The sequence below is a fragment of the Enhydra lutris genome, unplaced genomic scaffold (genome assembly GCF_002288905.1).
Source record: "Enhydra lutris kenyoni isolate GAN:26980312 unplaced genomic scaffold, ASM228890v2 scaffoldscaffold3, whole genome shotgun sequence".
In the NCBI taxonomy this organism is placed as follows: domain Eukaryota; kingdom Metazoa; phylum Chordata; class Mammalia; order Carnivora; family Mustelidae; genus Enhydra; species Enhydra lutris.
In genome coordinates this window covers 42,396,563-42,418,433 of record NW_019154087.1, presented here as the reverse complement: position 1 = coordinate 42,418,433, position 21,871 = coordinate 42,396,563, and the positions used below count along the sequence as shown (strand labels likewise).

Below are 21,871 nucleotides of genomic sequence, written 5' to 3'. Positions count from 1 at the left end.
TCCAAATAAGAGTCCCTTTCCTGGTCAGGTGCTTACAATTTACTACTACGAATTCTTTCCCCACTATGTCCCCAGACATCTCAATGTAGCCTCCAATGTCACGTGTATTTCGTTCTCCTCTGAATTCCTGTTCTATTTCTTGTCAAATTACTAATAGAGCCCTTGATTATATACCATCTTTATTTAACCTCATCTCCCCAAATGGCTCCGAACTCTTCCTTCCTTTGCACTTAGCAGAGATCTGTACACGGAAGACATTCATCCAAGTAATATTTATTGTGTCCCAATAATGTGCCAAACAGACACAGTCAGTACCTGAGAGATTATACTTTCGTAGAAAACACAGGAAACAGGAAGAGGCCATTACTGTATTGTGTGATAAGTGCTAGGAAGGCAGAAGTATAGACACTGAAAAACCTTGCCGGATAAATGGGCCTGAGAGCTCTCACTACACTATCAGTGCTTTCAGATCTTCTGTGAGAAGAGGACAGTTACTTGAAGAAACTCATTTTCAGGAAGCACATGGAGGACCCAGGCAGGTTAACATCCAAAATCCAGGAGGCAGTTTTACTTCTAGGAAGAGAAGTCACTAAAAAGAATTTCTAGTATTTTTTAAGTCACTGCTGGGTGGTAGCATCTTTTTCCTGTTTTCTACAACACACACACACACACACACACACACACACACACACACACACACACACACACACAGTAGCAAAAATCCTGTTTATTACTGAGGAGGCCAGTCTGCAAATGCCTGATGGCTCTATAGGGGAACTTCACCTTACACCTGTACACCATATGGGATTTCAGAGCGACTGTGGGTTAGGAATGCTTCTAAGGAAACTTCAGCCATCTTTTTTTCCATTCAAAACTTTAATTTCCATTCCTAGGAGCATTAGTTCTATAAGCCTATGGCTTTCGCATCTCAGAGATAAGAACAGTGAGAAAGGCCATAGTGGCTTATTATGGATCCAAAACATCAATTCAACTAGAAAAATTCTTTATCAAAAATAAGTATAGGGTGCCTGGGTGGCTCAGTGGGTTAAACCTCTGCCTTCAGTTCAAGTCATGGTCTCAAGGTCCTGGGATCGAGGCCCTCATCAGGCTCTCTGCTCAGCAGGGAGCTTGCTTCCCCCTCTCTCAGTGCCTGCCTCTCTGCCTACTTGTGATCTCTCTCTCTCTGTCAAATAAATAAATAAAATCTTTAAAAAAGAAAAAAAATAAATATAAATTTGTAGTTTACTTCTCATACCAAAAAGGGTCTTTGGTTTAAGGATTTTCAATATTACCTGAGCTCTCCATTTGGAGTTTCTACCAAGATTCATGATAAGAAATGGGGAGAGAGAGGTAGGATAATACTTAAAACTACAGATTTTTCACTTTCCCCCTCTTTGCCTTGATTTTCTCTTAAGGATAAAACGCACTCAAACTGAAAAATCTTTAGTCAAAACCTTACAACTTTGCTATGAAAACAGGTACTATATATAGGTAAATTTCTAAAATTCAAGCTCCAATTCTCAATTGCATTTTCTCTTTCAAAAAGAAATGATCAATATGCAGCATGATCTTTTATCTGAATCAGCAGCAGTGTCTCATCTCAGACTTATATAATGCAATAAATATGTTTAATATACTAAAGAAATAAATGGATCTTGTTCTTCTTTACCAATAAGCACTCCCCCAGTAGTCTACAGGCCCAACTTTATGCAAGTCAGTGGTCCTCAGAAGAAGGTGTGAGAGATGCAAGTGTAGTAGGGAGGAAATACTCTGCCTGCAGCAAATACAGCATTGTACTCCTTTCTGTCATTCCTGGACACTTTGTGCTTCTTTTTGCTTAAGTGTTGCAATGTCCAACCAAAAGCTTAAAGGACACTGCAAAAGGAAATAGTAAAGGCAACGGAGAAAGAATTTTAAGTGTCAGTTTGTTTACTTCTTCTAATTGAAGGAAGGCTCCCTTGCTTTGAGACCCATTATTCTCACAAGTAACTAAGCAATCATTCGATTTGTACACACAAATTCCATGCAAAGTCTTTTAGCTGCAAATGTGACCTGAAGCCAGAATGAGAACAGTAAGGGAGAGCATCTGCCCCCATGTTTAACAAACAAGAAAGCCCCCAATGTGTCTTTATTTTTATCATCAGTATTAAAAGACTTTTTCATTAAGATTACATCCAAAGACATAAATTCATTTACATAAAGCTACAATCAAGCTTTAAAAAAAAAAGACTTTAAATATGGGATGCTTTACCTTTAACCATGGGAGGCTTTTTCACATTACTGAGGTTAGGCAGATCCCTTTTGCTTATGATATTCCTATGAGATATATTAACCAGGGAAATCTTATGAATTTTCCTGCAACTTAAAAATATACATTTATTTTTAGCATCCACAATCAAGTCTCAGTTCATTCTAACCTTGAAAACCGCTGGCCATGTCCCATGAAACCATTAAATACTAATAGGTAGACATACCAGACAATGACAGCAAAACACACTGGGTCCCTCTGGGATCTGTTCACAAACATCCCCTTCGAGCATGACAAACACACTCCTCCCAACAGCAGATGCTGTTCTGGGACAAGCAAGCAGGAAGCTGGAGGCAGCTGATTTTTCCACTCTACATATGCTTTCTTACTGCCTCATCATCAAGAATTTTTTTTAACCAGTACTGCAAGGATTCTGTAACACCAGGAGCTCATCAAATTAAAGCTACTCTACAACAGGAGGGAGTGATGTGCAGATGAGGAAGCAGGGAGACTGTTTCATATCTAAGGTCATACCACCTTTGTCATCTGATTTGCTGTAGTTCCGTTGTGGCGAAGAGAAAATCCAGTTTGCTCTGTGTAATAAAATAAGCTAACCCAGTACTCTGTGTCCATTAAGAGTGAGATGGAGGCAGGAAACGGAATACATGCCAAAGGCAGGAAAACTGCTCCTTCGAGCGGTCTGGCCCCTAAAATCCAATGGTTCCGAAGTAGAGTCAGAAGGTCGTGAGCTCATTCTTGAGCGTCGCTATCTGTACTGACAACATATAGGCTCACCTAAGGTAGAACATGTACAGAAGCCTCTCTGAGAGAAGTGGTCATTCCTGCAACCATTTTTGATATGTTGATCAGCATTCTGTGAGATCCTCCAGGGTCTGACAGCTAGCAGACGATGGATAGAGGGAGAAATCAGACCGTGGGCTAGCACTGCTGAGTGCACTTATTTTCCTTGCCTCTGAACTGTGTTCTGTCCCATGACTTAGCCTGCCTCTTTCTGGTTCGTTCATAAAAGTTGCCGTCAAACCCCCAGCAGCACGTAGGGCTGCTGCACAGACCCTGGAGGGCTCTGCAGCAAAGACAGCCCATGTAAACAGCCTTGTGATTCCTTCGGAGCCTCCTGCCATGGGATAAGCCATTCTTTTTCTACAGCTAAAAGGCAGTACCCAGGGAAGTTAAGTGTCAGAAGGTAAAAACAGAGACAGACTCTAGATTTAAACGTGGAGGGGGAAAAAAAATACATATATAATTTTTCTTGAACAATCTCTAACCTTGAATGTACTCAAAGATTTTCTAATAAATCGCATTTATTTTGCTGCAGGCACAAAAGCATAAATTCTGGTAAGTATATTGCCATGCTCGTTTCTGATATTTTTTTCCCAAAAGAGATCTGACATTTCTAGGGGACACAGTATCCCAGCACAGAATATGGGAACCCTGCCATTAAAAAAAAAAAAAAAAAAAAAATGCTGCCTGCTGTGACTAGGAGATCACTTTCTTAAAGGGACCCCTTACCTATGCTACTGCAATGCCAATGTTTCTTCTAATCTCTTACCTGACCCCTGTCCTGTGTTCCTCTCCCTGGCCTGAATTTAGCCTAGAATGTCTCTGCAAGAGTAATGTCATTAGTTTTGCAACTAAGATATATAAATACCATTCTCTACTATAAATAAATATGATCCAAAATATTTATTTAAATTACACCTCTCAGGAAGTAAACATAAATGCATACTTAATGACGTGATTTTTTAATGTTTTATGGAACCTAGAGCATTTCTTAGATATAGGACTGAGGTCAGCACTTCTAACAAGCACAGCTGTTCGCTGTCTCTCTGTCTCTTTCTCTCTCTCTCTCTCTCTCCCCCCACTCTCTCCCTCTCCCCCCGCTGTTTTTCTCTTCCCTTCTTCTGTAGCTCTGCATTGGTCTAAAAACCCCTGGTCACAATAAGAAAGCTCCCTCCCACCCTCTGCCAACCCTCACTCCAAACACGAAGGTTTCCACACGCCCAAGTCTGGGGAGATGCTCCACACAGAAGGAAAGGCTGGTGGCTTCTTGCCTCAGAGGTACTTCACTTCATAAACCTGCTTTCCATCCCATCACTCCCACTTTTCCCATGCTCACTCTCCCACCCCACCAGGAACAATTAATAGGCATCACCCCACCCTCCAAAAAACAGGTTAGAACCCAGAAGGAGCAAAGAGCCACCTACCATTCCGTGCTTGAGAACTACGATCCTGATCCAGCAGTGTTTGCCCCAGAAATCCTCCCTACTTGTTTTTCATTAACCACTTTCCAAATTGTAATAAGGAATAGATTCTTTGGAGGTGGGGAAATGGTTTAAAATTAATGATAGACAGGTGATTTCCAAGAAAACCCAATCTTAAAGTCACTCAAGCCCCGAAGAATTGAGGGGTGAGGAGAAAAAAGGAAAATTATAAAAATGAAAAAAGAAAAGGAAAAGGTAAGCATATAACAAGCACCACCCACCCCCATAAAAATAAAAAAAGAAGGGGAGGATTTTTTTTAAAAGAAGAAGAAGAAGAGTGGCTTGCTGAATCACCCTCTTTCACTGCCTGGAAACCATTGTGCAGCGTGATGCTGCCTGTACCATTGTGGAACCTACCAGAGGAGACGGACAGAGGGCTTGGGGAATGGGGTTGCTATGGCAACCGAAAGGAGCACACATGACGTCAAAGCCCAGAGAGGTCTAGGGAGGGGTGAGAGGGGGAAAGGGAAAGAGGAAAAAGTCTGTGTGCGGCTACAGCTGCTGTGTTTTCCGGTGAAATGAGGACCAGGCAAAATGGAAAGGAATGAGGTTTGCTGGCAGCCACTGTCAGGAACTACGACATCAGCAGCCCGTCGGCACAACCGGTAGAAACAATCTGCTCCATGCAGCCCTGGCCCTGTACACCGCAGGGCTGAGGAACAAACGCCTGCAGACCAAAACACCGGAAGAAATACAGTCAATCTCTGCTTTTCAACTAGCTCAGCTTTTTGCAAACAGCACAAAGTGAGACTTGTAGTCTCTCTAAATGTCAAAACAAACAAGGATGGTAATCACCTCAGCAGAGAAGTGAGCATCTGAGTCCCAGCCGGATCCCAGAGGTCATTTGCACAGCACTAGCCCTCTTCTCCGGTTCCTTGGTTTTTATAAAAATCATAAATTAATACCTACTACACCAAACTCAACAAACTGATTCTTCCACTCCAATCAGAACATGGTGGGGTGGGGGGGGAGTACTGTTAATCTGAGTTAACAAACCAAGGGTTTTTTTTTTTTTCTATTGCAGATTATTCTCTGGAACACTGACACAAACCGTATTATTACTATCTGGGGCAAATACCTCTATTTTATTTAAGTAATTTGCCCTGCTGCTGACTGTTAGAATATATTTTTAAATCTCCATACAGTTTTAGCATCTACAAGTAACACTCTTTTAGAAAGAGGACAATTAACCACTTCTACTATTGAAAAAAAAAATTACCAAATTTCTTTAACCTTTTTAAAATATTTTCTTTACACAAGGAAAATTTTCAATTCACATTTGACCTAACAAGCCTCAGGCCTTGGATTCTCAAGTTACATTATCTAATCAAATTTCTTTTTTGCTTAAACAACTTTGCGGTGAGTTTCTAAACATTGACACCAAGTAATGCTGAGTTTTATATCATTGTGCATTGTTTTAGAACTAGCATATTTAGGTGAAGAAGGGCCTTCTTCCATATGTTAAGAGAAAAGATATAATATGCAACAGATATAAACCAAGCAGTGATCGTAGACATTAAAAGATCATAAAATTGTGTGGGACTACTTCAGCTTTTGTATTCATCGTTGCCGCTGTTATTTTTTTCAGGAGGGAATCTGGGGGGAAAAAAGCTTGCATGAATTTTTCTGTCTTTTTAATCTATTGGCCAAGAAAAGGTTTTGGATATTGTTTTACTCTAATTTCAAGTTGAACAGGAATCGGTTATTAACTAATAGTCTTGGCAATGGGTCTATCTATAAGAAAACCATGTCACAAGCAAAAATATCTATTGATTAGCCAAGCAACTTTATAGTACAATATAATTAGCATTCATGGTTTTAAGTTATTGCATTCTAAGCTTTGATATCAAAAGTTAATTTTTAATAACTGGGTATCAATGAAAAAAAATAGGACTCTTACCTTACATTGCAAACACAAAAATTAGAAATAAATTATGCACTGAAACATAAAAGCTAAAATCTATAAAGCTATTAGGATAAAATACATCTTGTAGAAGGAAAATTACTTTCTCATCTTGGAGTAAGCAAAGATTTCTTGGGACACAGAAAGCACCATAATAGAAAAAAAAATAGACTTGATCAAAATTAAAAGCTTCCATTTATTCAAGTCACCATTAAGGAAATAAGAGAGACAAGCCACAGACTAAAAGAAAATAATCCTGATAAACAGCTGAAAATACTCTTGATATAATTATATGATACTATCAAATTCAAATACAAATTCTAGATTATATAAAAATATCCTACAACTCAATGATAAAACAATTTTTCTTAATGTCTGAGTAGGCACTTGACAAGGGAAAGTTATAAATAGTCGATAAGCACATTAAAAAGTGTTTAGCATCATTAGTCATCAGAGAAATGCAAATTAAAACTGCAATCAATGCCATTTTATACCCATAAAATGACAAAAATTTAAAAAGACTAACAACACTAAATATGGGCTAAAATATAGAGAAACCAGAACTCTCCTACATTAATGGTATAAGTATAAAATGATAAAACTACATTGAAAAAATGGTTTGGCAGTGTTGTTCTTTTCTTTTTAATGATAACCATATACCTATAGTATGACTCAACAATTCTATTGATAGTCACCCAAGAGAATAGAAACATATTTCCATTTAAAAAAAAAAAACAAAACTTGTACATAAATGTGTATGCCAGCTTTATTTATAATTGGTAAAAATTAGAAACAACTCAAAGTGCACCAACAGGAAAATGAATAAATTATGATATATTCATATAGTAGTATACTATCCAGCAATAAAAAAAGAATGTCAACTAAGAATAAGTTAAAACCAACCATTTTCTTCCATTAGGTATTAATTCTTGATGACACAATTTATCAAGAATAATAGATACCAATATTGTTCATAGATTTGGAGGTAGATTTTACTATTTAGAGCTTTAAATCTGAACCAACTCATTTCTCTAATATTTAGATGATCAAAATGGTCTTTTGAGTCTATTCGTTAAAATATAAAAAAGTTAATTCCCTCAAATTAGATCATTTCATACAAGTCAGCTTTTAAAAAATCACACTAGGAGGGAGGAGCAAGATGGCAGAGGACTAGGATACCTAAATTTTGTCTGGTCCCAGGAATTCAGCTTGGTAGTTATCAAACCATTCTGAACACCAACAAAATCAACAGGAGATCAAAGAGAAGAAGAGCAGCAATTCTAGGAACAGAAAAGCAACCAGTTTCTGGAAGGTAGGATGTGTGGAGAAGTCAATCTGAGGCAATATAGAGAAGAAAGACCATGGGGGGAGGGGCTGGCTCCCAGCAAGCAGTAGAGCAGCAGAGCACAAAATTGGAACTTTTATAGTTTGGGGGTTTATTTATTTATTTATTTGTCAGAAAAGGAGAGAAGAAAGAGCATGAACAGGGGGAGCATTAGCCAGAAGGAGAAACAGATTCCCCACTGAGCAAGAAGCCTGACACGGGACTCAATACCAGGACCCTGGGACAATGACCTGAGCCAAAGGCAGACAATTAACCAACTGAGCCACCTAGGCATCCCCAAATTCAGAACGTTTAGAAGTCTTCTTCTCTGAGAGATGTCACTCCAGAGGCTAAGAGTAGGGTGGAATGGGTAGGTGGAACCCTCACTGGGACACTGTGGTCTGAAGACCTGTGGGGCCACAAAAAGACCAGGGATGTCTGAGTGTGGCAGAGCTCCCCGGTATCGGAGCGGGGAGGCTGGCTACAGAGACTGTAGCAGAGGAGTGCACTCTCAGCTCAGGGTTACCTTAAATCATGATCCAAAGCACACTCAGGCCACTCCTCTTCAAGAAGAAACCCCACAAGTGGCAAATCCAGGCAGACTCCCCGCTTCCTCCACTGGGAGGAGTGGCATGGGAATGTGTGGCAGGAATCTGCTGATTGTGGAGACTCCAAACAGGGCTGTACGCCAAGGATAGAAATGCTCAGTCACAGTCCAGGTGAGCACAGAGTGCAGCCGGAGACCAGGGAGACATGAACAATTGACAACTTTTCTCTGAGGGTGCACGGAGGAGTGGGGCCAAGAGCCCTCAGCTCCTCCGGGGCTGGAGCTTGGGAGGCTACCATTTTTATTCATCTCCTCCAAAACTTTACAGAAAACATTCAGGGAACAAAAGCTACTGAAAATGAACCACAGCAGTTTACTTAGCCTGGCCCTTGGCAAAGGCGGTGCAATTCCGCTTCGGGCAAAGACATTTGAGATCACTGCAATAGGCCCCTCCCCCAGAAGATCGGCAAGAACATCCAGCCAAGACCAAGTTTACTGATCAATGAGAACTCCAAAACACCAGTGCTAGGGGAACACCCCATATAGAATTCATGTTTTTTCCCCATGATTCTTCAGTCTTTTGAAAGTTAAACTTTTAAAATTTTCACCATTTTATTCTTTCCCTATTTTTTAATGTTTCCTCTTCCCTATTTTAACCTATTTTAAATATTGTATATTTTCAATATCTTTCTAAAAATATTTTTTAATTTTCACTTTTTTTAATTTTTTTAAATTTTTTTAATTTTTTTTATTCTTTATTTTTTATAAACATATAATATATTTTTATCCCCAGGGGTACAGGTCTGTGGATTGCCAGGTTTACACACTTCACAGCACTCACCATAGCACATACCCTCCCCAATGTCCATAACCCCCCCCAACCCCCTTCCCCCCAGCAACCCTCAGTTTGTTTTGTGAGATTAAGAGTCACTAATGGTTTGTCTCTCTCCCAATCCCATCTTGTTTCATTTACTCTTCTCCTAACACCTTAACCCCCCATGTTGCATCTCCTCTCCCTCATATCAGGGAGATCATATGATAGTTGTCTTTCTCCGATTGACTTATTTTGCTAAGCATGATACCCTCTAGTTCCATCCACGTTGTCGCAAATGGCAAGATTTCATTTCTTTTGATGGCTGCATAGTATTCCATTGTGTATATATACCACTTCTTCTTTATCCATTCATCTGCTGATGGACATCTAGGTTCTTTCCATAGTTTGGCTATTGTAGACAATGCTGCTATAAACATTCGGGTGCACGTGCCCCTTCGGATCACTACGTTTGCATCTTTAGGGTAAATACCCAGCAGTGCAATTGCTGGGTCATGGGGTAGTTCTATTTTCAACTCTTTGAGGAACCTCCATGCTGTTTTCCAGAGTGGCTGCACCAGCTTGCATTCCCACCAACAGTGTAGGAGGGTTCCCCTTTCTCTGCATCCTCACCAGCATCTGTCATTTCCTGACTTCTTAATTTTAGCCATTCTGACTGGTGTGAGGTGATATCTCATTGTGGTTTTGATTTGTATTTCCCTGATGCCGAGTGATATGGAGCACATTTTCATGTGTCTGTTGGCCATCTGGATGTCTTCTTTGCAGAAATGTCTGTTCATGTCTTCTGCCCATTTCTTGATAGGATTATTTGTTCTTTGGGTGTTGAGTTTGCTAAGCTCTTTATAGATTTTGGACACTAGCCCTTTATCTGATATGCCATTTGCAAATATCTTCTCCCATTCTGTCAGTTGTCTTTTGGTTTTGTTAACTGTTTCCTTTGCTGTGCAAATGCTTTTGATCTTGATGAAATCCCAATAGTTCATTTTTGCCCTTGCTTCCCTTGCCTTTGGCGATGTTCCTAGGAAGATGTTGCTGCGGCTGAGGTCGAAGACGTTGCTGCCTTTGTTCTCCTCAAGGATTTTGATGGATTCCTTTCTCACATTGAGGTCCTTCATCCATTTTGAGTCTATTTTTGTGTGTGGTATAAGGAAATGGTCCAATTTCATTTTTCTGCATGTGGCTGTCCAATTTTCCCAACACCATTTATTAAAGAGGCTGTCATTTTTCCATTGGACATTCTTTCCTGCTTTGTTGAAGATTAGTTGACCACAGAGTTGAGGGTCTATTTCTGGGCTCTCTATTCTGTTGCATTGATCTATGTGTCTGCTTTTGTGCCAGTACCATGCTGTCTTGATGATGACAGCTTTGTAATAGAGCTTGAAGTCCAGAATTGTGATGCCACCAACATTGGCTTTCTTTTTCAATATTCCTTTGGCTATTCGAGGTCTTTTCTGGTTCCATACAAATTTTAGGATTATTTGTTCCATTTCTTTGAAAAAAATGGATGGTATTTTGATAGAAATTGCATTAAATGTGTAGATTGCTTTAGGTAGCATAGACATTTTCACAATATTTATTCTTCCAATCCAGGAGCATGGAACATTTTTCCATTTCTTTGTGTCTTCCTCAATTTCTTTCATGAGTACTTTATAGTTTTCTGTGTATAGATTCTTAGCCTCTTTGGTTAGGTTTATTCCTAGGTATCTTATAGTTTTGGGTGCAACTGTAAATGGGACTGACTCCTTAATTTCTCTTTCTTCTGTCTTGTCGTTGGTGTAGAGAAATGCAACTGATTTCTGAGCATTGATTTTATATCCTGACCCTTTACTGAATTCCTGTACAAGTTCTAGCAGTTTTGGAGTGGAATCTTTTGGGTTTTCCACATTTAGTATCATATCATCTGCAAAGAATGATAGTTTGACTTCTTCTTTGTCAATTTGGATGCCTTTAATTTCCTTTTGTTGTCTGATTGCTGAGGCTAGGACTTCTAGCACTACGTTGAATAGCAGTGGTGATAACGGACATCCCTGCCGTGTTCCTGACCTTAGCGGAAAAGCTTTCAGTTTTTCTCCATTGAGAATGATATTTGTGGTGGGTTTCTCATAGATGGCTTTGATAATATTGAGGTATGTGCCCTCTATCCCTACACTTTGAAGAGTTTTGATCAGGAAGGGATGCTGTACTTTGTCAAATGCTATTTCAGCATCTATGGAGAGTATCATATGGTTCTTGTTCTTTCTTTTATTAATGTGTTGTATCACATTGATTTGCGGATGTTGAACCAACCTTGCAGCCCTGGAATAAATCCCACTTGGTCGTGGTGAATAATCCTTTTAATGTACTGTTGAATCCTATTGGCTAGTATTTTGGTGAGAATTTTCGTATCTGTGTTCATCAAGGATATTGGTCTGTAGTTCTCTTTTTTGATGGGATCCTTGTCTGGTTTTGGGATCAAGGTGATGCTGGCCTCATAAAATAAGTTTGGAAGTTTTCCTTCCATTTCTATTTTTTGGAACAGTTTCAGAAGAATAGGAATTAGTTCTTCTTTAAACGTTTGGTAGAATTCCCCCAGGAAGCCGTCTGGCCCTGGGCTTTTGTTTTTTGGAGATTTTTGTTTCAATCTCCTTACTGGTTATGGGTCTGTTCAGGCTTTCTATTTCTTCCTGGTTCAGTTGTGGTAGTTCATATGTCTCTAGGAATGCATCCATTTCTTCCAGATTGTCAAATTTGTTGGCATAGAGTTGCTCATAGTATGTTCTTATAATTGTCTGTATTTCTTTGGTGTTGTGATCTCTCATCTTTCATTCATGATTTTATTTATTTTTTTTATTTTTTTATTTTTAAAGATTTTATTTGACAGAGATCACAAGTAGGCAGAGAGGCAGATGGAGAGAGAGGGGGAAGCAGACTCCCCGCTGAGCAGAGAGCCCGATGCGGGGCTCGATCCCAGGACCCTGAGATCATGACCTGAGCCGAAGGCAGCGGCTTAACCCACTGAGCCACCCAGGCGTCCCCATGATTTTATTTATTTGGGTCCTTTCTCTTTTCTTTTTGATAAGTCTGGCCAGGGGTTTATCAATCTTATTAATTCTTTCAAAGAACCAGCTCCTAGTTTCGTTGATTTGTTCTATTGTGGTTTTTTTTGTTTGTTTGTTTCTATTTCATTGATTTCTTCTCTGATCTTTATGATTTCTCTTCTCCTGCTGGGTTTAGAGTTTCTTTCTTGTTCTTTCTCCAGCTCCTTTAGGTGTAGGCTTAGGTTGTGTACCTGAGACCTTTCTTGTTTCTTGAGAAAGGCTTGTACCGCTATATATTTTCCTCTCAGGACTGACTTTGTTGTGTCCCACAGATTCTGAACCATTGTGTTTTATCATTTGTTTCGATGAATTGTTTCAATTCTTCTTTAATTTCCTGGTTGACCCATTCATTCTTTAGAAGATTGCTGATTAGTTTCCATGTATTGGGGTTCTTTCCAAATTTCCTCTTGTGATTGAGTTCTAGCTTCAGAGCATTGTGGTCTGAAAATATGCAGGGAATGATCCCAATCTTTTGATACTGGCTGAGACCTGATTTAGGACCGAGGATGTGATCTATTCTGGAGAATGTTCCATGTGCACTAGAGAAGAATGTGTATTCTGTTGCTTTGGGATGAAATGTTCTGAATATATCTGAGATGTCCATCCGGTCCAGTGTGTCATTTAAGGCCTTTATTTCCTTGTTGATCTTTTGCTTGGATGATCTATCCATTTCAGTGAGGGGAGTGTTAAAGTCCCCTACTATTATTATATTATTGTTGATGTGTTTCTTTGATTTTGTTATTAATTGGTTTATATAGTTGGCTGCTCCCACGTTAGGGGCATAGATATTTAAAATTGTTAGATCTTCTTGTTGGACAGATCCATTGAGTATGATATAGTGTCCTTTCTCATCTCTTATTATAGTTGTTGGCTTAAAATCTAATTGATCTGATATAAGGATTGCCACTCCTGCTTTCTTCTGATGTCCATTAGCATGGTAAATGGTTTTCCACCCCCTCACTTTAAATCTGGAGGTGTCTTCGGGTTTAAAATGAGTTCTTGTAGGCAACATATAGATGGTTTTTTTTTTTTATCCATTCTGATACCCTGTGTCTTTTGATTGGGGCATTTAGCCCATTAACATTCAGGGTAACTCTTGAGAGATATGAATTTAGTGCCATTGTATTGCCTGTAAGGTGACTGTTACTGTATATTGTCTCTGTTCCTTTCTGCTCTACTACTTTTAGGCTCTCTCTTTGCTTAGAGGACCCCTTTCAATATTTCCTGTAGAGCTGGTTTGGTGTTTGCAAATTCTTTCAGTTTTTGTTTGTCCTGGATGCTTTTAATCTCTCCTTGTATTTTCAATGATAGCCTAGCTGGATATAGTATTCTTGGCTGCATGTTTTTCTCGTTTAGTACTCTGAATATATCATGCCAGCTCTTTCTGGCCTGCCAGGTCTCTGCGGATAAGTCTGCTGCAAATCTAATATTTTTGAAATTGTATGTTACAGACTTCTTTTCCTGGGCTGCTTTCAGGATTTTCTCTTTGTCACTAAGACTTGTAAATTTTACTATTAGGTGATGGGGTGTGGACCTATTCTTATTGATTGGGGGGGGTTCTCTGAACCTCCTGGATTTTGATGCTTGTTCCCTTTGCCATATTGGGGAAATTCTCTACAATAATTCTCTCCAATATACCTTCTGCTCCCCTCTCTCTTTCTTCTTCTTCTGGAATCCCATTTATTCTAATGTTGTTTCGTCTTATGGTGTCACTTATCTTTCAAATTCTCCCCTCGTGGTCCAGTAGCTGTTTGTCCCTCTTTTGCTCAACTTCTTCATTCTCTGTCATTTGGTCTTCTATATCACTAATTCTTTCTTCTGCCTCATTTATCCTAGCAGTGAGAGCCTCCATTTTTTATTACACCTCATTAATAGCTTTTTTTATCTCAACTTGGTTAGATTTTAGTTCTTTTATTTCTCCAGAAAGGGCTTTTATATCTCCCGAGAGGGTTTCTCTAATATCTTCCATGCCTTTTTCGAGCCCGGCTAGAAACTTGAGAATCGTCATTCTGAACTCTAGATCTGACATATTACCAATGTCTGTATTGATTAGGTCCCTAGCCTTTGGTACTGCCTCTTGTTCTTTTTTTTGTGGTGAAGTTTTCCACCTTGTCATTTTGTCCAGATAAGAGTATATGAAGGAGCAAGTAAAATACTAAAACGGTGGCAACAACCCCAGTAAAATATGCTTTAACCAAATCAGAAGAGATCCCAAATCATGAGGGGCGAGAAATGGGATAAAAAGAAGTTCAGAAAGAAAAACAAAAACAAAAACAAAAACAAAAACAAAAAAAAGAAAACAAAGAAAAAATATAAAAAAGAAAAAAATATATATATAGATAAGCTAGTTTAAAAACGTTAAAAAAAGAAAAGGGTAAAGGTTAAAAAAAATTGGCAGAAGAAGAGAAAAAAAAATTGAAAAAGATTGAAAAAGAAAAAAAATTAAATTAACTGCAAGGCTAAAGAATCATGGGGAGAAAGCCATGACTTCCGTGCTTTGCTTTCTCCTCCTCTGGAATTCCGCTGCTCTCCTTGGTATTGAAACTGCACTCCTTGGTAGGTGATCTTGTTCCTGGCTGGATTTCTTGTTACTCTTCTGGGGGATGGGCCTGTTGTAGTGATTCTCAAGTGTCTTTGCCCCAGGCAGAATTGCACCGCCCTTACCAGGGGCTGGGCTGAGTAATCTGCTTGGGTTTGCTTTCGGGAGCTCTTGTTCCCTGAGCGCTTTCCGTAGAGTTCCGGAGGACAGGAATGAAGATGGCGGCCTCCCAGTCTCCGGCCCAGAGTAGCCGAGAGCCCTGGGCCCCACTCCTCAGTGCGCCCTCAGAGAAAAGCGCCCAATTACTCCCGTCACCCTGGCCTCCGGCCGCGCTCCAAGCTGACCGAGCCTGCGACCGGTTCAAGGTAAGCCCAAGCTGAGAGCTCACTCCTTGGCTCTGTCTCTGTAGCCGGCTTCCCCCTTCTAATACCTGCAAGCTCTGTGACACTCAGACACGCCTGATCCTTCTGTGACCCCACGTGGGCTTTACCCCAGTTAAGGCTCTGGAGCAATGTCCCTCAGTGGAACAGACTTTTAAAAGTCCTGATTTTGTGCTCTGTTGCTCTGTTGCTTGATGGGAGCCGGCCCCTCCCCCCGCGGTCTATATTCCCGTCGCTTTGGATTCACTTCTCCGCCAGTCCTACCTTTCAGAAAGTGGTTGATTTTCTGTTTCTAGAATTGCTGTTCTTTTTCTCTTCGATCTCCCATTGGATTTGTAGGTGTTTGTAATCTTTAGATAAGCTATCTAGCTTATCTCCTATTACCTGAAGTAGTCTCAGCCTGCTACTTCTCCGCCATCTTGACTCCTCCTTTACCTAATTTTCATTTTTATAGTCATATTCTATCCCTTCATTGTATTTAACCTTATTTTTTGTATACAGGTAAGTTATTATTTCTTTAAAATTTTGGGATACAATCTCTTCTAACACACCAAAATTCAACCTAAATCTAGTGTATGGCTCTGTTCTACTCTCCAGATGAATCATATTCCCTTCTTTTTTTTTTTCCAACTAATTACTTACCTTATCAATTCCTATTTTTAAAATTTTTTTTAAATTTTCATCTTTACACTCATATTCCATGTGTGTGTGAGTATGTGTGTGGGTGTGTGTCTTTCTTTAAGATTTTGGGAGGCAGTTTCTTCTAACAGACCAAAATACACCCCAAATCAAGTGTGTGTCTGTTCTATTCACCAGATTAATCATACTTTTTTTCCCCCTTTCTTTCTCCCTCCGGCTTTGGGTCTCTTCTGATTTGGTTAGTGTATATTTTTCTGGGGTATTTGTTACACTTTTAGCATTTTGTTCTCTCATTCATCTATTCTTCTCTGGATAAAATGACAAGGCTGAAACACTCACTGAAAAAAAAAAAAAAGAACAAGACGCAGTACTGACTGCTGGGCAATGTCTGTCCATACAGACATTGGTAATATGTCAGAACTAGAGTTCAGAATGACGATTATAGTTGGGCTGGGAAAAACCTAGAAGATACTACAGAATCTCTTTCTGAAGAAATAAAAGAACTAAAATCTACCCAAGTTGAAATTTAAGAAAGCTATTAATGAGGTGCAATAAAAAATGGAGGCTCTTACTGCTAGGATAAATGATGCAGAAGAGAGAATTAGTGATACAGAAGACCAAATGATGGAAAATAAAGAAGCTGAGAAAAAGAGAGACAAACAACACTGGATCACAGGGGGAGAATTCGAGAGATAAGTGATACCATAAGACAAAACAATATTAGAATATTTGGGATCCCAGTAGAAGGAGAGAGAGAGAGGGGCAGAAGGTATATTGGAGCAAATTATAGCACAGAATTTCCCTAATTTGGGGAAGGAAACAAGCATAAGAATCCAGGAGGCACAGAGAACTCCCCTCAAAATCAATAACAATAGGTGCACACTCCATCATCTAGTAAAACTTACAAGTCACAGAGACAAAGAGAAAAATCCTGAAAAGAGCCCAGGACAAGAGGCTTGTAACATACAATGGCAGATATATTAGATTGGCAACAGACCTATCCACAGAGACTTAGCAGACCATAAAGGACTGGCATGATATATTCATAGCACTAAATGAGATAAATATGCAGCCAAGAATATTATATCCAGCTAGGCTTTCATTGAAAATAGAAGGAGAAATAAAAACCTTCCAGGAAAAAAAAAACTAAAAGAATTTGCAAACAGCAAGCCAGCTCTACAGGAAATATTGAAAGGAGTCCTCTAAGCAAAGAGACAGCCTAAAAGTAACATAAACCAGAAAGGAACAGAGACAATATACAGTAACAGTCATCTTACAGGCAATACAATCTCACTAAATTCATATCTTTCAATAGTTATCCTGAATGTAAATGGGCTAAATACCCCAATCAAAAGACACAGGCTATATGCTATCTGCAAGAAACTCATTTTACCCAAAGACACCTCCAGATTTAAACTGAAGGGGTAGAAAACAACTTACTATGCTAATGGACATTAAAAGAAAGCTGGGGTTATAATCCTATCAGACAAATTAGGTTTTAAGCCAAAGACTATAATAAGAGATGAGGAAGGACACTATATCATACTTAAAGGGTCTCTCCAACAAGAAGATCTAACAATTTTTAATACCTATACCCCTAACATGGGAGGAGCAAACTGTATAAAGCAGTTAATAACAAAATCAAAGAAAGACATTGACAATAAAACAATAATAGTAGGGGACTTTAACACTCCCTTCACTGAAATAGAATATCTAAGCAAAAGATCAACAAGGAAATAAAGGTCTTAAATGACACACTGGACCAGATGACCATCACAGATATATTCAGAACAGTTCATCCCAAAGCAATAGAATATACATCCCTCTCCAGTGTACATGGAACATTCTCCAGAATAGATCACATCCTGGGTAACAAATCAAGTCTCAGCTGATACCAAAACTTTATGATCATTCCCTGCATATTTTCAGGCCACAATGCTCTGAAGTTAGAACTCAATCACAAGAGGAAAGTTGGAAAGAACTCAAATACATGGAGGCTAAAGAGCACCCTACTAAAGAATGAATGGGTCAATCAGGGAGTTAAAGAAGATGTAAAAAAAACTCCATGGAAACAAATGAAAATGAAAACACAACTGTTCAAAATGTTTGGGATGCAGCAAAGGCAGTCCTAAGAGAAAAGTGTATATTGATACAAGCCTTTCTCAAAAAACAAGAAAGGTCTCAAATACACAACCTAACCCTACACCTAAAGAAGCTAGAGAAAGAACAGCAAAGAAAGCCTAAACCCAGCAGGAGAAGAGAAATCATAAAGATCAGAACAGAAATCAATAAAATAGAAACTAAAAAAATTGTAGAACAGATCAATGAAACTAGGAGCTGGTTCTTTGAAAGAATTAATAAGACTGATAAACCCCTGGACAGACTTATCAAAAAGAAAAGAGAAATGAATAAATGAATAAGATCATAAATGAAAGAGGAGAGATCACAACCAACACCAAAGAAATACAAACAATTTTAAGAACATGTTAAGAAAAGCTATATGCCAGCAAATTTGACAAACTGGAAGAAATGGATGCATTCCTAGAAACATAGAAATGACCAAAACTGAGCCAGGAAGAAATAGAAAACCTGAACAGACCCATAACCAGTAAGGAGATTGAAGCAGTCATCAAAAATCTCCCAATAAACAAGAGAGCCAGAGAGCTCAGGGGGCCAGAGAGCTTCCCAGGGGAATTCTACCAAACATTTCAAGAAGAATTAATTCCTATTCTCCTGAAACTGTTCCAAAAAATAGAAATGGAAGGAAAACTTCCAAACTCATTTTATGAGGCCAGCATCACCTTGATCCCAAAACCAGACGAATACCTCATCAAAAAAGAGAATTACAGATCAATATCCTTGATAAACACGGATGCAAAAATTCTCATCAAAATAATAGCCAAGAAGATCCAACAGTACTTTAAAAGGATTATTCACACCGACCAAGTGGGATTTAATCCTGGGCTGCAAGGTTGGTTCAACATCCACAAATCAATCAATGTGATACAGTACATTGATAACAGAAAGAACAACAACCATATGATACTCTCAATAGATGCTGAAAAAGCATTTGACAAAGCACAGCATCCTTTCTTGATCAAAATTCTTCAAAGCATAGGGATAGAGAGTACATTCCTCAATATCATCAAAGCCATCTATGAAAAACCCACAATGAATGTCATTCTCAAAGGGGAAAATCTGAGAGCTTTTCCCCTAAAGTTAGGAACACAGCAGGGATGTCTACTATCATCACTGCTATTCGACATAGTACTAGAAGTCCTAGCCTCAGCAATCAGACAACAAAAAGAAATTAAAGGCATCCAAATCAGCAAACAAGAAGTCAAACTATCACTCTTTGCAGATGATATTATACTCTATGTGGAAAACCATAAAGACTCCACATGAAAACTGCTAGAACTCATACAGGAATTCAGTAAAGTGTCAGGATATAAAATCAACACACAGAAATCAGTTGCATTTCTATATACCAACAGAAAGGCAGAAGGAGAAATTAAGGAGTCAATCCCATTTACAATTTCACCCAAAACCATAAGATACCTAGGAATAAACCTAACCAAAGAGGCAAAGAATCTGTACTCAGAAAACTATAAAGTACTCATGAAAGAAATTGAGGAAGGCACAAAGAAATGGAAAAACATTCCATGCTTATGGATCAGAAGAACAAATATTGTGAAACTGTTCATGCTACCTAAAGCAATCTACACATTTAATGTAATCCCTATCAAAATACCATCAATTTTTTTCAAAGAAATGGAATAAATAATCCTAAAATTTATATGGAACCAGAAAAGAGCCTGAATAGCCAGAGGAATGTTGGCAAAGAAAACCAAAGTTGGTGGCATCACAATTCCAGACTTCAACTTCTATTACAAAGCTGTCATCATTAAGATGGTATGGTACTGGCACAAAAACAGACACATGGATCAATCGAACAGAAATGAACCCTTAATTCTACGGTCAACTAATCTTTGACAAAGCAGGAAAGATTGTCCAATGGAAAAAAGACAGTCTCTTCAACAAATCGTGTTGGGAAAATTGGACAGCCACACGTAGAACAATGAAACCACCATTTCCTTACACCACACATAAAAATAGATGCCAAATGGATGAAAGAACTCAATGTGATACAGGAATCCATCAAAATCCTTGAGAACACAGCCTGCAAACTCTTCAACCTCAGCCGCAGCAGCTTCTTCCTAGAAACATCACCAAAGGCAAGGGAAGCAAAGACAAAAATGAACTATTGAGACTTCATCAAGATCAAAAGCTTTTGCACAGCAAAGGAAACAGTCAACAAAACCAAAAGACAACTGACAGAATGGGAGAAGATATTTGCAAATGACATATCAGATAAAGGGCTAGTATCCAAAATCTATAAAGAACTTAATCAAACTCAACACCCAAAGAACAAATAATCCTATCAAGAAATGGGCAGAAGACATGAACAGACATTTCTGCAAAGAAGACATCCAGATGGCCAACAGGCACATGAAACAGTGCTCCACATCACTCGGCATCAGGGGAATACAAATCAAAACCACAATGAGATACCACCTCACACCAGTCACAATGGCTAAAATTAACCAGTCAGGAAATGACAGATGCTGGCAAGGATGCGGAGAAAGGGGAACCCTCCTACACTGTTGGTGGGCATGCAAGCTGGTGCAGCCACTCTGGAAAACAGCAAGGAGGATCCTCAAAGAGTTGAAAATAGAGCTACCCTATGACCCAGCAACTGCACTACTGGATATTTACCCTAAGGATACGAATGTTGTGATCCAAAGGGGCATGTGAACCTGAATGTTCACAGCAGAAATGTCCACAATAGCCAAACCATGAAAGAACATAGATGTCCATCAACAGATGAATGGATAAAGAAGAAGTGGTATAAATATATAATGGAATACTATGCAGCCATCAAAAGAAATGAAATCTTGCCATTTGCAATGACGTGGATGGAACTAGAGGATATTATGCTGAGTGAAATAAGTCAATCAGAGAAAGACAAATATCATATGATCTCGCTGATATGAGGAATTTGAGAAGCAAGATGGGGAATTTGGGGAGTAGGAAAGGAATAAATGAAACAAGATGGGACTGGGAGGAAGACAAACCATAAGAGACTCTTCATCTCACAAAACAAACTGAGGGTTGCCAAGGGGAGGGGGTGGGAGAGTGTGGTTGGGTTATGGATATTGGGGAGGGTGGTGTATGCTATGGTGAGTGCTGTGAAGTGTGTAAACCTGGCAATTCACAGACCTGTACCCATGGGGCTAATAAAACATTATATTTTAATTCAAAAATTTAAAAATTTAAAAAAAGAAAGCCTTTGTACAGCAAAGGAAACAGGCAACAAAACCAAAAGACAACTGACAGAATGGGAGAAGATATTCACAAATGACATATCAGATAAAGGGCTGGTATGCAAATCTATAAAGAACTTATCAAACTCAGCACCCAAAAAAACAAATAATTCAACCAATAATGGGCAGAAGGCCTAAACAGACATTTCTGTAAAAGACATCCAAATGGCCAACAGACACATGAAACAATGCTCAACATCACTCAGCATCAGGGAAATACAAATCAAAACCAAAGTGAAATACCACCTCACACCAGTCAGAATGGCTAAAATTAACCAGTCAGGAAATGACAGATGTTGGCAAGGATGCAGAGAAAGAGGAACCCTCCTACACTGTTGGTGGGAATGCAAGTTGGTATAGCCACTCTGGAAAACAGTATGGAGGGTCCTCAAAAAGCTGAAAATAGAGCCACCCTATAACCAGCAACTGCACTACTGGGTATTTAGACCAAAGATACAAATGTAGTGATCCAAATAGGCACATGTGCCCCAATGTTTATAGCAGCAATGTCCACAGCCAAACTATGGAAAGAACCTAGAGGCCCATCAAAAGATGAATGGATAAAGAAGATGTGGTGTGTGTGTGTGTGTGTGTGTGTGTGTATGTGTATATGTGTGTGTGTGTGTGTGTGTGTGTATGTATGTATATATGTGTATATGTGTGTGTGTGTGTGTGTGTGTGTGTGTGTGTGTGTGTATATATATATATACACACAC

At 39.1% G+C, this 21,871-nt stretch overlaps 1 protein-coding gene across 3 annotated transcripts in view; it reads right to left on the bottom strand.

The window, feature by feature from the left end:
- The window catches only part of LOC111154016 (mitogen-activated protein kinase 10), a 582,803-nt gene that overhangs the window by 310,141 nt on the left and 250,791 nt on the right, over positions 1 to 21,871 (bottom strand). The window contains exon 1 of one of the 3 annotated variants that reach the window (XM_022513374.1): positions 4,474 to 4,866. The exons of 1 other annotated variant lie outside the window; for it this stretch is intronic. The gene's annotated coding sequence lies outside the window, so the exon portion shown is untranslated. Of the gene's footprint in view, positions 1 to 4,473; positions 4,867 to 21,871 lie in introns of those variants that run through there. One more of the 3 variants, XM_022513389.1, reaches the window with a different exon arrangement.